Source organism: Camelus dromedarius, chromosome 28 (genome assembly GCF_036321535.1).
Source record: "Camelus dromedarius isolate mCamDro1 chromosome 28, mCamDro1.pat, whole genome shotgun sequence".
Classification (NCBI taxonomy): Eukaryota; Metazoa; Chordata; class Mammalia; order Artiodactyla; family Camelidae; genus Camelus; species Camelus dromedarius.
Window position 1 is genome coordinate 11,183,225 of NC_087463.1, and position 17,463 is coordinate 11,200,687.

General features: G+C 38.7%; 1 protein-coding gene across 5 annotated transcripts in view; it reads left to right on the top strand.

Annotated features, from left to right (window-relative positions):
* The window catches only part of DCC (DCC netrin 1 receptor), a 984,533-nt gene that overhangs the window by 622,440 nt on the left and 344,630 nt on the right, over positions 1 to 17,463 (top strand). The gene's annotated exons all lie outside the window — the stretch shown is intronic.

Below are 17,463 nucleotides of genomic sequence, written 5' to 3' on the forward strand. Positions count from 1 at the left end.
TAAAACTTGGTATTGAATGAAAGCTTAACATTCCTTATATTATGATTATGTATTGCTCTTACTACAAATTCTGAGAGTGAAGTTAGCTTCTATTAGAAGAATCGTAATTAGAGTTGGCAGGAGAATTTAATAAAGCTTATACGTCTGTTTTCCAATCAAAAGAAAATATAAAATGCTCTACTCATGTTTAACGGCCCTGATTAGAGTGGACATTTGCTCTGCGGTCTTCCACAAAGGGTACGTATAAATAGACTCCAGTTGTCATTGCTGGTGCTTTTTTCAGGAGATCTGATTAACCACAAAATAAAGTCTGAAGGAAATGAGCACTCTCAGTGCCATGTCAAAATGCAGAGATAACTGCTCACCCATTTTCAGGAAGACATGGGATTGGGTAGTCTATCTCCCCATGGGTATCCTTTGTCCATCATAGAGGAAGCAGCTGCCTTTGCTAATAGAAATGGTGGCTGTTTTTGAGTTGTTCTAAGAAAATGGGGGGAAAAACACATTACTTTCCTGCTGTGGTGTAACACAAGCAAAGGAGGTTATGCCAACACAAATGCATCATTGTACAGTGCTGGAGACTGGAAGTTCAAAATCTGTCAACCTGGGCTAGAGTCAAGATGATGGCAGGGATGGTTCCCAGTGAAACCTCTGGTGGAGAATCAGTTTTATGGCCTTTCATCAACTTGCAGAGGCTGCCTGAATTCCCTGGTCCGTGGTCCCTTCCTTGCATCACTTCAAACTCTTCCTTCTGTTGTCTCCTCTCCTGCAGACTCTGAACCCCTGCCTCCTCTCATTAGGATCCTTGTGATTGCCTTGGGCTCACCTGGATAATCCAGACTCAACTTCCTGTTTCACTATTCATTCCCTAAAGTCTATTTTACAATGTAAATTCTCATATTTACACTATCCAGGGATTAGGCTGTGGATGCCTTTATTTGGGGGACAGGGAGCCTTCTTCAGCCTACCTCAGCCACAAACAACTTAGTCTTCTAAGATGTGGACAGTGTAGGCAGGCACTCAACAAATACTTCTCAAATGAATATGTGAGAATAAATACATAGAGATGTGCAAGACGTCACATTAGGAAAACGCGCAAGAGTTGTGGTTGTATCAAAAGAAGTGCAGCTTTCCAGTGAGTCATGCAGATGTAACCTCACAACTGCATGGTCAGATCCCTAGTTGGACGTAACGGGAGCTGGAAAGTAGTTTCAGTCTGTAGTTGTTAGGGATCTAATTTTTAATTATTGTTATTTTTAGATCTTTAATATTTATATTGTTTTCATGGGAAACCCAAAATTAATGGGTAGAGAAGAAATAGGCTATAAAGTCTGACAACTAAAGATGTCAAAAGTAACATAATAAAGGGGCTGCACTATTTATCAGAGTTGATAGCCCTACGGTGGACTCTAGGTCCTTTTAAACTTTATTCCAGGAGATACCAGTTGGAAGAGAGGGAGGCAGGAAAGGAGGGAGTAAGCAGAGAGCCCCAGCGATTGTTTAAAAATCAGCTTACAGTTTATGATATGATAATTATTATTATGATCCTTGTCTATGATAGCATTACCATAATTACTATGCTAAAAATATCATAACTACTCTGTAATGAAGTAAAATGCATTAATATTTAGCATGGTGCATTTTCCACAAAATATATGCCAAAAGGTTTTCATGGCTAAATAATGTAGTTAGAAATACATATCAAGGGAGAGAAAAAGGAGAAAGTGAAAAATGATGAAGCACAAAATAAAGGTGGCTTTGATGAAGTTTAAAATGAGCTTTTAGGACATGGTACTAAAAATGGGTTGAAGTCAGGAAAACCTAGTGTGGCAAAACAAGAGTTGTCGTATTAACTCGTCCATTCAATAATAAATTGCTCAGATTTAATTTTATATCCAAGAGATTGCCTAGCTACTGCAGACAGTCTTTGGTTTACATATATACATTTTCTACATGGAGTTTTTTTCTACTCTGAATGCATTCAAAGGTATAAAGTGAGTCATTTGTTGATAGAATAAGAAGTGAACTGGTCACTTCCGTCTCCCTTTTTTGTCTTAGTCCACATAGCCATTATCCTGCACACACTACTGTATTTATATTCTTTATTTCTCTAAATAGGTAGAAATTAACCTATCCTTGGCTATACAATTAATAACTTTTTTTAAAATACTTCATTTAATGGAGGTACTGGGGAATGCTAAGCACACACTCTGCCACTGAGCTATTAAACTCTCCCCGCCAACTGGTAAGTTCTTGAAGAAGGTTTTAAATCCAGGAAAAGCAGCTTTAGAGCCATAGCAAGAAGGTAATAAATGTAAATTCTGTTATTATTAAGTGTTGTTTTTATTGTAATGAAAATGGAAATAAATGAGTTATCTTTATCTATGAAATAACAATGGGCTATCTAATTTCAGTTAGAGGATGTAGGAAGATGAGTTACACTAGTTTAGGATTCTTCATCCCTTTACTCCCCTCACCCCCTACCCCCAGGCACTTAGTGTAGATTCAGAGATTAAGAGAGGTGTCTGTGATTTAGCGGAGTATCAGGAGATATGTATGTTAATTTACATTTTCTAAAATCTCAGTTCTAATTAAATAAGAGTGTTTGTCAGTATTTTAGGTTCAAATACCCCACTGGTCACAGGAAAGAAGAAGAAAGGACAGAAAAGCTTTTAGCTGTTGCAGTAGAGGCAGAGAAGAGAGAATGAGTGGGAAACACAGGCAGGAGAGAAGGAAGGAGGGAGGGAGAGAAAAACAAGCAGTCTGTGCAGAGAAGAACGCAGTGGGTCCAATGCCTACTGGTACCTGTGCCATCTCTTGATAAGCCCTGAGCACTCAGACAATTAGACTAAATAATCTTATTCTAATACTTAGCTTCCTAGAAGAGACTGCAAACAATGGCAGGGGAAATAAGGAGTCCCTGTTTTTAAGTAAGAAAACAGTTACCATCCTTTTATCTCTGGCATTATGAAACACTGTCCACACTGACAATGTCCTCAAGATTCACTTTTGACCTAGTGGGTGTCAGGACTCTCCTGGTGGTGGAGACGTACCCATTTACCCCATAGCCCCTTCATCTTAATCCTGTTCAGCACAATTAATCATCTTTTGGGTGGCTGCCTTCTTGACTTGCCTGACAACAGTATAATTTTGGTTTATGGGGAAGATATGGCAGAAACAACTTAAGCTGGGAGCAGTTATAATCTTGAAGTTGTCTCAGAGAAGTATCTCCTTCCAGCCATTTAAAACATTAGAGCCCAAGGTGGATTCTGAACACTGAGGACAGTGTTGGAGGGCACACACACTTGGCACTCGGCAGTGTGGTCTCCTTTATGTTGCCAAAGGAAGCTGTGATACCACAAAGTCAAGGGGATGAAGACGGACTGTCTAAAGGAGACAGTTATATTAACTGTTGGGACTGAGCCATGAAATACTGCATGGGGCAAAGTGAGAGGCATTAGGGAGGTGATAAATTCATAGACCTCCTTGAGACCCTTTAACAGTGATGCTAACCCCAAATTTTATTAGGCCTGAAAAAATCAGCAAGGTGATCTATGCATAATGAATTCTCTGGGACTGCTAGTCACACACCAGCATACTGGGAACAGTAAGTACACAGAGGTATTTGTCCAAAATATGTAGTTTCCTATATGGCTACTTGGCCAAGAAAATGTAGAGGACAACTCACATTTCACTGGCATGTTTGTTGTCCTTCGTTCCATAGCCACCCTCCCAGGATGGGGATGAAGTGTGGAGCCTTGATTCTCAGACACTGTTTTCCCTGGAGATGCCGTCAGGGTCTTGGTGATTCCCTAGGACAGGAGGACGTGCTTTCTAATGCTGCTGCTGCGCTGTTTTCTTTAGAGTTGACATTGATTTCTCTGCTCTTGGCTTGTAGCAGTCCCAGGTGCCCCACTGACCCATTACCTCAGCCTGTAATGACCCCAGGAGCAGGAAGTGAAAAGGGCATTTCCTCTCTGCTCTCAGGGAATGACAGACTCGGGGATATACGCATGCTGTGCATTCAGGCAGATCTCTCAGGAGAGCCTGAAGACTCCCACACCTTGATTTGTGTGTTGTTGTGTCAACAGAGGCCATGCTCATTATCACCAAAGGCAGTGGAAGTTGTGGAATTGGCACCTGGTTCTGAAACCGCTTCATCATGAAGTCAGATCCTAATGCTTGTGTTGGAAACGCAGACCAAAAAGTAGAATGATTGTAACTACTTAGCTTCCCTTTTTCAGAGTACTTCTGTTTAGTGAGTTCTTTCCTACTTCATTAAAAAATAGATACAAGATGTTTATGATATCTTTTAAAGTGAGCGGGTTGTTCACAAGCCACCTTTAGGGACACAATGATGTTTTTAAGAGCATTTTAAAGCATTATGTGTGATCATCCTATCTATTTTTATTCCTTGAGGCATTTGAGATCTAGAAGATTTTATAATTTTGTGAAATCTATTCGCAAACTCGGCAAGGCTCTCTATGCATTGTATTAAAAGACCTCTTTCTAGTTTTTAAAAGTGTGTCCTTCTAGCTTAATATTCGGGCTGTATTCTTGTGAGTGATTGAGCTTTGCTCCCTCAAACAGTCTGCTTAGCTGATTTTTAAAGTTAATTATGGTGCAGTGAAATCTAAAGGTCAGCCTATGTCTGTTTTCCTGGCTTGTTCAGTGCTGTGGGCATATGGGCACCAGATAAATCCCTCCACCACTGACCCAATAATAACTTTCGTGTACACTTTAACCTGTTTCCTGTTCCAGGTTTTCAGACTCTTTAGTCTGCTTCAGGGTCTTCAGAATGGGCCATGACAGTGTACGCTACCCAAAGGTGCCCTGAAGATCCTGTTAGGATTTCAGATCCTAAGCTATAAGGCTGCCTTGCTGCAGTATGCTTCCAAGTTGTCTACCTATTTCTCAGATTGCCTGGATTATTTTGTTTTATCCTTACTATTCAAGGAGAAAATTAAATTTCTGAGAGAATTAAAAAAAAAAACACGTAATGCTTAGGGTTAGTTACTTAGGGATGGCTTGCTCACAGATTTGCAAATTATCTTTTTATTTATGTATTTATTCATTCACTCATGTATTCATTCATTCAGTGATTTCTTGAAAAGTTTTTTTCTTTTTTCAGTTTTTTTGGGGGGCGGTGTGATTAGAGATTAGGCTTATTTATTAATCTATTTATTTTAGAGGAGGTACTGGGGATTGAACCCAGGACCTCCTGCATGCTATGCATGCTCTCTACCACTTAAGCTATACCCTCCCACCCGTTCAGTGATTTCATGCTGAACAATATTCTGGGCACATCACCCTGCTAAATACCATGAAATACAGGAATGCAGGAGACATACAGCCTGAAGTCAGTAGGTGATCATCACCTGAACTGGAAATCCAGACCCAGCTTCCCCCAGTGAGAGATGGAACCAACTTACACACCCTCTGCAGGCCATGATAGCAGAAACTTGGAGGGGTTCACAAGTATTCAGGGAAGAGGAGGAGACCATGAGAAAGTGGGAACTGAGGTGTGATCTAAGGCAGTATATTTTGTGTCTGTTTAGGGTGAATAGCTGTTTGAAATACCAATCAGTCACACATAATTAAAATAATATACTGTGACTCTGGGAAAATCTGAAGCCAACAGTTATAGTAAAATTGTATTTTTTTTTTTTGTAACTGATGATAAATCAGCTATTCCCAAAATCACTTCTGCGGTGCTTTCATAGAATGAAAGGATTACTTGTCCTTAGTTATGTCTCCTCCTATTGCTTGGACAGTATTAAATAGATTGTAGGTTCTGATTAAATGCTTATTAAGTAGTTCATTTCCTCTCCACAGTTTGAATCCAAATATTCTCAAGTAGAGGAATGTGAAGTGTATGAGTGTATTGATTTATTTGCCTCTGTGTCAACTGGACCAATGAATGTAGGCTTAGAAGAATGATCTAGAAACAGGGCTGGGACTAGGATCAGGCAAATAAGGCTCTCCTGGGAAGCAAAATTTAAGAGGGCTCCAAAGCACTTCGTAATCGAGACAATATTGTAATGCGGTAATTTTTTTAAATCAAAATTAATGCAAAAAATCCATGACAAACAAGATGGCAAATCTGAAAATACAGAATTGGTTTTAGCACATTTTCCTCTGTCTTCAAGCTCCAGTGTGGCTCACCATGGTCCCAATCGAGAATAGTTGTAGATCCAGACTAGACACTAGTATTCTATAATAGCCATGGACTTAAACTCTGGGTTACATCATTTCTTAGGTTTTTTAAAAGACTTGCCTACTTGGTTTTCTGGTGATCCTAAAAAAGAAAGCATCCATTACTGGAACATTTCTACTGATCTACATAGTGTTTGAGAATGTTCAGAGTAAAAGTACCCTGGGAGGTCAAATGGCAGTCCGGCATTATGGATTCATTAACAAGTGAGTAAGCTGCAGAACTTGCTCTAGAACCTTCTCTCCTGACTCCCAGTCCAGTGTTCTTGCTACATCATCATCCTACCTGGGGCCTGAGTGTTTCAGCAGCAGAAGTAGGCTATGTGTCATTTCAAGCTCCTGTTTGTGAAATCGACTAAAGATGTTGTACGAAAATTCAATTTAACCTTCTCACACAAAACGAATACCCCACATGGGAGTAGACAGAGAACAGATAAATTAATTCCCATCTTTGATTATGTAAATGCATTCTGGTTTTCATGGATGCGTTTAATAGGTTAGCAATCGTAATTTTAAATACTGTGCTAAGAAGCGGCATCATTTGGAGATTTATAAATTGAATGTGTTCATGTATTAACTAGTGTTCTTAGAACTCCAGATCTTAGAGGAACGGAGTGAGGAGAAGCTGTAGCCGAAGTGCTTTCTGTGTGAGGGAAGTGTGTGCTCTCTGATGCTGTTTCCTGCCACAGAAGTAGTTCCTTAACAAAGAGTCTGGATTTCTTCAGTAAAGAAAGCCAGGTACATTCCCGGGATGCTTGAATTAGATTCCAGGAGCAGCAAGCTACTCTTATCAGCAACTGAAAATATGCAAGTTCTCATGCTACTCTGAGAGCCATTTGTTTTCTGAGTTTATCTGTCTCTAAAGCTCTTGAATTCCCAGAGTATCCTGCTCAGAATCCACACATTTTCTTTCTGTCTTATGGCTCTTGCTTTCTCATGGCCCCTATTCCCGGGAAAGGCTGTGTATATGCATTGGGGCATTATTCAATCATCACATTTCAGACTACACAGTACGATCCAACTCAAAAGAGAGAAATACTGCTATTTATGATGAGTGGATTATTTTTGAAAGGCTTGTGATGTTATTCATACTCTAACTTCATCAAAACCCTGACAAACTCTGCACCTTATAAAGTGAATTCTCTGATTTCACTTACCCTTTCTGCTCCCCTTCCCCCAGCACATCCCACTTTTCTAAGGTGCTTCCAGGGCCCAGGAAAAAGAATGCATTTTTTTTTTTTTTTTTTTTTGCAAGTAATAGGTTATTTTCTTATCAGTCTCTGACAATTTGTGGTCTCACACCCTCGCTTTCTGCCATCATGCCTGCCTGAAAGAATCATTCTAGTGTGACCAACGTTTGAATGTCTGCTTTAGTGTATTTGTGAGGGCTGCCTGAGGCATTTTGTCTGCTGGCCTTCCCTCACACCTCCCGGTGACCTGGGATGAGAGAGGAGTCTGAGAAGCAGAGACCGAGAGGCTGTTTGAAACCCTAGCCTGGCTTTGCTCAATTGCCATTTTTTATTTTATTTGACTGTGGCAGTTTCATGGGTGGATCAGAGCCCTCAGATATCACTTAGGGGAATAAAATCCCTGACAGATCAGATTGTTTTCTGTTTCTTTCTGTTGAACTTTTTGGCAATTGGGCTTGATGGGTTAAAACTCCAAGGAGGTATCTTATTTCCCATTGCTGCCTAAACTAGGTTCTTAGCTCAGGGCAGATAGCTTCTTAACAGATTTTGCCATTGGCAAAAGGCAGAGTGAAATGTCCCACTCCTGGCGCCTGCCATATGCCTGTTTCTTGTTTGCTGCCTGGACACATTTGCTTGCCTGGTACTGGCATTTCATTGTTCACTGGAACTCTAGACACATTATTCTCTCCAAGGCTGAGACAGATTTTCACTTGTTTTAAGCATTTGTTCATTGTTCAGTGGGTGTTGACTTGGATGTAAGTCAGATATGGGCTGGCCACCTGGTAGCCAAGATGTAACAAGAGGAGGTAATTATCTTGGACGGCTAGTTAAGACCTTTGTTCTGAATGTAGAAGAAAAAGCCTCAAACCATGAACAAAGATCAAAGATTGTGCCAAGAACAGAAGGAAGCACTGAGGCATGTTGGGGAACAACCACAGAGAGCCATTTACCAGCCACATGTCTTGTACGTTAGAAGTAGAAGAATGTTTCATCTCACGTCTACCATTGTGTCTGCTCTTACATTGGCCCCATTTTCCTGGCCTTCCTGAAGAGATCTTTTGTTAAACACTGAACTCCAGTCTGGAAAAGTTTAAATTCTCCTAGAGAGAGGAGAATTCGATTTGATACTTCTTATCCTTATAATCTTTGCTTCACACTTTAATCTAAAATGGAAACATGGGGGGGTGGACAAAAGAGAGAGGGGGAGGGACATGACTCCCAACCTCAAAGAGCTTAACTAAAGTTTACCTTTCCCCCTCAGTCAGAGCTCACTCATTGCCAGGTGACTAGCTAATCTGATAAAGAAATTAAACTGTTTACAGATGACCATGTGTTACTTCCCAAAGGTGGGATATTCATATTTTCAGAGAGACCTTCTGACTCATGATGTCATAAGGTTTTAGGTGGTGGCTCATGCTCAGGTAGGTAGACTTGGAAGAAAATAGTCTAGGTGAGGGTGAGGGTTATGATTTTCCTGTGATTTATTAATGCCCAATATATATTTAACATTGTTTTATGTAATCTTTTGTTTCTGGGTTTTACTTACTTTTTACTTTTGTTTGGGGTGGCTTATTGTTATTAATCTTACTGTCCCCTCTTCTTATCTATTTATTGTTGTTGTTTTTTTCCCTTACTGTTCTCAAGTAGATAATCTCTAGAGGAGACATACATTCAGAGCAAAAGAAAATTAAGTGTGAAACTCAGAGTATTTTTCAGAGATTTGGAAACTTTAAATTTATAGCAATGGCTTTTTGTTTATTTGCTTTCTCTTATATCTTTTCTATTATGAAACAAAGACTTACACAGAACAACACACATGTGCACATGTGCACATGTGCATACACGCACCCTGAGCAGTGCAGTGTATTTGCACTTGATTCCCTTGGATCAAGAAGCTGGACCTTGCCAGCTACCCAAGGAGCTCCATCATCGCCTCTCTAATTGCTTACCTCTGTTTCCTGCCAAAGGAAGACACTACCCTGAATTGTATTGAAACCACTTACGTACTTTCTTTAGATTTAGAGTTGTACTTCCTAAGCAAGCATCTCCAAACGTTGTATAGTTCAGTTCTCGTTTTTGAACTGTATATAAATAGAATCACACAAAATGTGCCTCTCGTGTCTAGCCATGTCTCTGGGCATTAGAAGAGTCACCCATCGATTGTAAGATTCATCTGTGTTTTTGCATAGCTGCAGTTTCCTGATTTTGTTGCTATTTAGTGCCCCATGGTATCAAGATACTGTAATTATCCCTTCTAGTGGTGATGAATATTTGGATTGTTTTCAATTTGTGGCCATTATGCTGTTCTGAGCAAACTTAGACTCGTCTATCTTGGTTTAGAAACACATGCTTTTCTGGGGTGTGTATTTAGATGTGGAATTGCACATTTTCAGCCTCAGTTGATAATGTCAACCTGTTTGCCAAAGTGGTTTTTGATGTTATACTCCCACCAAATGTTTATGAGAGTTGCTAGTACTTTGCATTCTCACAAACACTGTTAGTCATTTTAATTTTAGCCTTTCTTATAGGATCATACTGGTTTCGCTGTAGTTTCAATCTGCATTTCCTTGGTTACTAATAAGGACAGCCACCCTTTTATATATTTATTGACCATTTGGGTATTCTTTTTCTTGAAATGACTATTCAGCTCCTTTGCCTATTTTTACACTGATTGATCATCTTTGTGTATTGAATCTGTTGATCAGTTTGAGAAGACATAATATCATTATAATATTGAGTGTTCCATTACTTTATAACATTCAGTATTCCAGTACTTGATATAATATTTAGTATGCTGATTTTTTTTTGCAAGATTGAGTACTTAAGTGTTCTACGACTTTAATATTTACTAGATTCTCTTTACAGTTTCTAAATATTTTATGCTTTCTGTGTAGACATCTTGCCCATCTTGCATTAAGTTTATTCTGGAGTTTTCAGCCTCTCTGTCTCCACTCTCTCTGTGTTTCTCTGAATCTTGCCCTCTCTCCTCTGTCCCTCCTTCCTTCTCTCCCTTCTTTTGTTTCCTTCCTTCCTTCCTTCTCTTTTCTTCCCTTTTCTTCCTTTCCTTTCCTTTTCCTTCCTTCCTTTTTCTCCCACCCCTTTTCTCTCTTTTTGCCTTATTTCACCAGCTGGACCTTCCAGTAGAGCATTGGTTCTCAATCGAGGGCAGTTTAGCATCCCCCAAAAGATTTGATAACGTGTAGACATTTTTGATTGTCAGAACTAACAGAGCACTCCTAGCACCTAGGGACAGAAACTAGTTATCCACAATGCAAAGGACAGCCCTCCCTCCCCCAGCAAAGACTGTCAGGCCTCAAATGCCATTAATGCCAAAATCGAGTAACTGGTGCAATATCGTGCTGTATAGGAATGACAGTGCTGGACATGTTGCCTTGTTCCAGTAGCAAGGTAAAAGCTTTTATCATTTAACCAATCAGTATAATGTACCTTGCAGGCTTTTAGTAAATAACTTTATTCAATAAATGTCATTTTCTTCTATTCCTCCTTTGCTGAGAGCTCTTGCTGTGTACTGGACATCGTATTTGCAAGACTGTTGAAGAAAGCAAATTGAGACCTAGGAAGATGTTACCTTTTTCCAAAGAGACTTCACGTTGCTTCTGCTGTAAGAGCCCTTTCAGCAGAGCCTGAGATAACTAAGCACTGAGCCTCTGTCCGTACTTCTGTGTACATCTGGTCTGCTCTTACTCATTGGCTATAGCGTATATAGCTTTACATCATCAATATCTATGTATCGATACCTATTTGTCTATAATCCCTAGTTAGGAAGGTTTACCAGGGCTCCCCCAACAATCCGTTCACTGATCTGAGACACAAATCCTTGTAGCCTTTACCCATCAAGGCAGCCCAATACAGTATCACCCTTAGGGCTTCACCCTCAGTCCCTCCACAGAGAAAAGTCCTAAACTCTAGGATCATCACTTCCCTTTGCCTATTTTTTCCCTCATATCCCATTAATTCTTCTTTCTGTTTTTTAGCTGTTCAGTGCCTTCAAACAGACTTCTGTCTAAGATTTGTTCTTTGTTTTTTTTTTTTTAATATTCTCAGTGGGAAGGGCCAGTTCACCACTACAGGAAGCAGAATTCTTGTTTTATTTGTGTACACATTTAATTTATTTCCAGATAGGACTTTAAGGAAATCAGCATTGAACGTGCTGAAAAGATTTCTTCTAGGATATAATGCATATTCAGCTGTAAACTATTGAAAATGTTGAGATGTGCTCATATTTGACACATTAAAAAATCATTCTTATTTGAATGAAAAGTTTGAACCATTTTCCATTTAATTGCTATGATCACAATTTACATACTTAAACAGAAGGTGTGTCCACCTACGCTCACCATCTCTGAATTAGGAAAAGAATAATTAAATGATTAAGAAGTAATTCTGGCATAAAGTGAGGTGACTTGCAGCTCCCTAATTTTTCAGCTGAATTGGCACAGCTTCTTTAATTGTCATGTCAGTATCATCGAATAGTGAGATATGTAGACAGAGATGTCAAGCTCACACTTGACCCTTTCTCTCTTCTCTGTATTATGCAAATACATTAAAAGACCATTTTTTAGCTTAGAAGCAGATTGGAGGTTAACTGAAACCAGATAATTTAGCAATCAGCAAGTTTTAAACCTTTGGGGACTTCCAGACCTGACCAGGGAAACACAGCAGGTTGTTTGGCACTTTGGTCCAGGTTTTAGAGAAGGTATAAATCTAAAGTGGCTACCAATTTTGAGTTTGCTTTCTCTTTCCTTCAAGTTACATACAGCATCTCTGAAAAATGTCCTCTCTCATACCCGTTTTTCTCATAAACAAGGATTTAACAATCTGGGCTTATTAGTCTGCCTTTTGACAGTACAAAAGCTTATGTAAATTTGCTTTAAAAGAGAAAGAAAAAAATTCCTCTTGTTATGTTTAATGCTCAGTCTTAATTCAAAGCATTTATACTGACAGAATGAATATATGCCCATTTTCTAAATTTTCTCTGCAAACCTCTAACCCTGTTGGAATTAATTGAATAACTGTATATGTAGCAGAACCTCTAAGGATATGGAATCTGAAAAGAAATGAGCAAAATGGAAATTCAGCCAAGTTCCAGTCACTTCAGACATTTTAGTTGTTTTGCAATTTGCAGTTTCAATTGCTGAAAATTTTCTTGAATGCTTCATTGTCTCACTGATTTATCAGGAAATGAGAGCCCTGTTAAAAGTAGGGGGAAGAGAGGAAAACACCCATTTCATCCCAGCCTGAACGCTGGGCTGATGGGACACTGAATGTTGTTTTCACTGTCGCTTTTGACCTTCACAGAGTAACTGTAGCCATGCATTTAGAAGCCACTACAGAAAACAGTTTCCCTAAAATGAATAAAGCCTCATCTTATATCTAGGTGGTATTATACCAAAACTGTATTTGAAATTATTTTTAGAACATTAAGATACTGCTAACTTTGGAGAAAGGAAAATAATGTTGATTTTATACCAACAGTTTATTTTCCTAAAGCAATCAGCTCCTTGGCATAATGCGAAAGATATCAATAACAAGGAACATTTAGTGAAAGCTCTTTCTGCTCAGCACTTTTTACTCATTTCTCCCCCACCATTCAGTCCTCGCAACACTGCCGTTGAGGGGCTCCATTGTACAGTGGGAGAAAATGAAGTGTAAAGGAGTGAAGTAACTTGTCAGTCACCCGGTTAGTAAACGGCAGCATCTGAATTTGAAACCAAGTCTAGCTTTATTCTCAACTACACTGCTTCATCATGTATTGGGGTGGAGGAGGAGGGTGGGGTACACGGTGATTGAATCGTGGATGTCTGGACATTGTAATGGCTATCTGAGCGTAGTCTTATAAACTCTACAAATCTGCTATCCTCAGATAAGGACAAGGGGTTGGAGACATGTTTGTTAGTGTTTAGAGGGACACCTTTGAAAGTAAAAGTCTATTTTGCATCTCTTCTTGTTCTGAGGACTCCAACATGCGATGGGGGCTTTCCCCACATCAACAAGAGTTCTACACCAGCAGAGTGTCTGAGAATTCAGTTTAATTCTTCCATTATCCACCCAGAGAGAGCATCAGATTCCACAGGTTAAGGGTTTAGTCCTACGAGACTGTGCTCCCCCACTTCAGATGCCGGTCACAAGCCCATGTTGTTACCTGTGCTTCTCACTGACTGGCTGTATAAATCAGATTCCCAGTACTCTGCTCAGCTTCGATTAATTTGCAAGAGCAGCTCACAGGACTCAGAGAAACATTTTACTTGCTAGATCACTGGTTTATTATAAGAGGATACAGCAGGAATAGCCAGATGGAAGATAAGATGCGTACAACAAGCTATGGAGACAGGGTGCAGAGGCTCCATGCTGTCTCTGTGTGCTCCATTATCTCCAGGTCTCCATGTGTTCAGTAACCCAGAATCCCATCCTTTCAGGTTTTCTATGGGAGCTTCATTAAGTAGGCATGATTGATTGAATTCAATCGCCAGTGGCCAATGACTGAATCTCCAGCCCCTCTTCCCTCCCTAGAGGTCAGAGATGGGACTGAAAGTTCCAACCAACTGAGCAAAAGGTTGATGCTCCTGCAACCAGCCCTCATCCTTAGGTGCTTCCAAAAGTCACCGCATTCACCTAACAAAGGCACCTTTATCTCTCTCAGCACTTAGGAAATTCCAAGGTTTGGGGGAGTTGTGAGCCAAGAACTATGGACAAAGACCAAATACATATTTCTCATGAGAGAATATGAGAAATCTAAATGGTCATTCAGATGACCAAATAGATATTTCTTATAAATCATAATATTACCACTTCATTTGAACATTGAAAGAATTCTTCTGGTAGAACTGAATGTTAGTCACATTCAGAAGATCACTGATATTCTGGGCACTGAAAACAGAATAAAGCAGCAGAATATGATGACTTGCTCTGTTTGTACTACCTTGAAACTATTTTAGCATCCAGTTGTGTAACTGCTATGCATTTTACTTGTCATTACTTGTAGAATTTGTCACTTATTTTCAAAATTCAAATTATAATAGTGACTTATTTCAAAAATCCCCTAAGAAGTATCCTCTTTCACTTAGATTCTTGCTCATGACTGGTTCATAAAATCAGTAACATGCAGGCGCAGTATTTTGAGAGGTTTTCTTTTATATGAGTTTCCCATTTAAAAAAAATTTTTCAAAAATCCTATTAAAATATATTTTTAAAATCCCATTAAATATATTTTAAAAATTAAACTGAACCCACCAACTCACGTATTCCTGAATGCTAATTTGAAAACAACATAAAAAGAAGGTTAAAGAAGTTGATGTATATTTTATTGTATTTAAAATATTTATATGGGATGAAAATTCAGTGAGTTGGCATCTTTTATTCAGAGGCTGCCCAGTAAGTAAACTACAGAATATGTAAGGTTCATTTTTACATAGTTAGATATAATTTATTAATTCTGTTCATTGAATTCCATTCAGTAGCAATGAGAGGCTTAAGAGTAGTTTAATGATTAACATGATAATTTATAAAACATGTATTTTCCCTCATTCACTTCCCTTTTGGAAATCTCATAGGATTCCATTCAAATAATGATTTTTGTTAGTCCTGATTTATTTTTCCTAGAAAACCAGACCCTGTTGTTATTCTTTCCCCCTGTTTGTTTCTTTTTTGTAACAGATTGAGATATAATTCACATACCATAGATCCTATTACTCTTGAGTTATATGGAGTTAAAAATTAATCTAAAAATTACAACAGATAGGCACATGTTGTAATAGGAAAAGTTTGGAACGTAGGTCATTTTTAGAATTATCAAAGTAAAAGTCTTTATTTTCTAATCAAAATCTGCATCTTATTTAGAAATAATAATAGATGTATTTCTTGTCCTAACAACAAACTATTAAGTCCCTGGTGTTAAGCTGACTTCTTCTAATTAAACAACTTTTCTTTCTTAATTTTTGAAGACTTACTTGTTTTAGAAGAGTTTTAAGTTCACAGCAAAATTGAGAGGAAGGTGCAGAGAGTTCCCGTATACTCCCCACCTCCATATACACATGGTCTCCCCATTATTAACATCCCCCACAGAGCTGTACATGTTTTGGGATTGATGAAACTATATTTGCCATCATAACCACTTAAAGTCGTCATTTATATGAGGGTTCACTCCTGCTGTTGTACATTCTGTGAGTTTGGTCAAATGTATAATGACATGTAGTCATCATAATATCATACAAAGGATTTTCTCTGTCCTAAAAATCCCCTGTGCTCTACCTGTTTATCCCTACAGCACCCCACCCATCAGCCCCTGGCAACCATTGGTTTTTTTTGCTGTCTCCCTAGTTTTGTCTTTGCCTTTTCCAGAATGTCATGTCGTTGGAATCATACAGTATGTAGTCTTTTCAGACTGGCTTATTTTACTTAATAATATGTATACAAGGTATCTCCGTGATAGCACATTTATTTTTACCATTGAATGATATTCCATTATCAGGATGTACCACAGTTGATTTATCCACTCTCCTACTGAAGGACATCTTGGTTGCTTCCAAGTTTTGGCAGTTATGAACAAAATTGCTATAAACATCTTGTGCAGGTTTTTATGTGAACATAAGTTTTCAGCTCCTTTGGGTATATACCAAGGAATGAGATTGATGGATTAGTAAGAGTATGTTAAGTTTTGTAAGAAGCTTCCAGACTAACCCGAAGTGGCTGTACCATTTTGCATTCCCACTAACAATGAATGAGGGTTCCTGCCTTTCCACATTTGATGGTGTCAGTGTTTTGGATTTGGGCCGTTCTTCTGTGTGTGTAGTGATACCTCATCTTTGTTTCAATTTGCATCTCTCTGATGACATACAGTGAGGAACATCTTTTCACATGCTTAATTGACAGTTCTACGTCTTCTTTGGTAAAGTGTCTTTTAGGCTATTTGGCCCATTTTAAAATCAGCTTTATTTATTTATTTATTTTTATTGTTGAGTTTTAAGAATCCTTTATCGTATGTGTTGTTTGCAAATATTTTCATCCAGTTAGTGGCTTGTCTTCTCATTCTCTTGACATTGTCTTTCACAAAGCAGAAATTTGTAATTTTAATGAAATCTAGCTTATCAATTATTTCTTCCATGGATCATGCCTTTGGTGTCATATCTAAAAAGTCATCACCCTGCCTAAGGTCACCTAGGTTTTCGCCTACGTTATCTACTTGGAGTCTTATATTTTTGCAGTTTACATTTAGGTCTGTGATCCATTTTGAGTTACTTGTGAACAGTGTAAGCCCTGTGTCAAGATTCCCTGTTTTGCGTGTGGATGGCTAGTTGTCCCAGCACCATTGATTGAAAAGATTCTCTCTGCTCCCTTGTCTTGCCTTTGCTCTGCTGTTAAAGATCAGTTGGCTGTATCAATGTGAATCTGTATCTGGGCTGTCTGTTTTCTTCCTGTGACCTGTTTGTCTAGTCTTTTACCACTACCATGCTGTCTGGATTACTGTAGCTTTATAGTAAGTCTTGAAGTCAGGTCGTATCAACCCTCCAGTATTGTTGTTCTTCAATACTGTGTTGGCCTTTCTGAGTCTTCTGCCATTTTTTTATTTTTAACTGTTAAAGTTTTGAGCCATGCTGTCTCATGTCTCTCCCTTTAATCTGGAATCTTAAACTAAATCTTGCCAGTAAGGTTTTGATTGTACCTTCACTATATTAAAGTCACATTCTCTTTTATTGTTTGGCATTTCTGAATTTTTGAAGCCTTCTTTTTTCTCTAACTTGCAAACGGAATTTTACAGTGTGTTTTCTTCTTCTTTTGGAAATTAAATTTGTGGCCCTGAAGACTGATTAAAATTTACTAACTATAGAAAGAAAGACATGTAGCTAGCTCTCTAGATAGTGGTATCGTGGCCCTTTATAATTATAACTTCTGCACAGTACACTTATGTTCATGTAAATGGTGTCCTTTCCCAGTAGTCATTTGTGGTACCAGTTGGTAGCATTTGTATTGAATCTTGGCAATGCTTTATTTCTAAATTTTACCCATTTTTAAGTGAAAACCCCTGCTTTTCCTTACTGCCTTT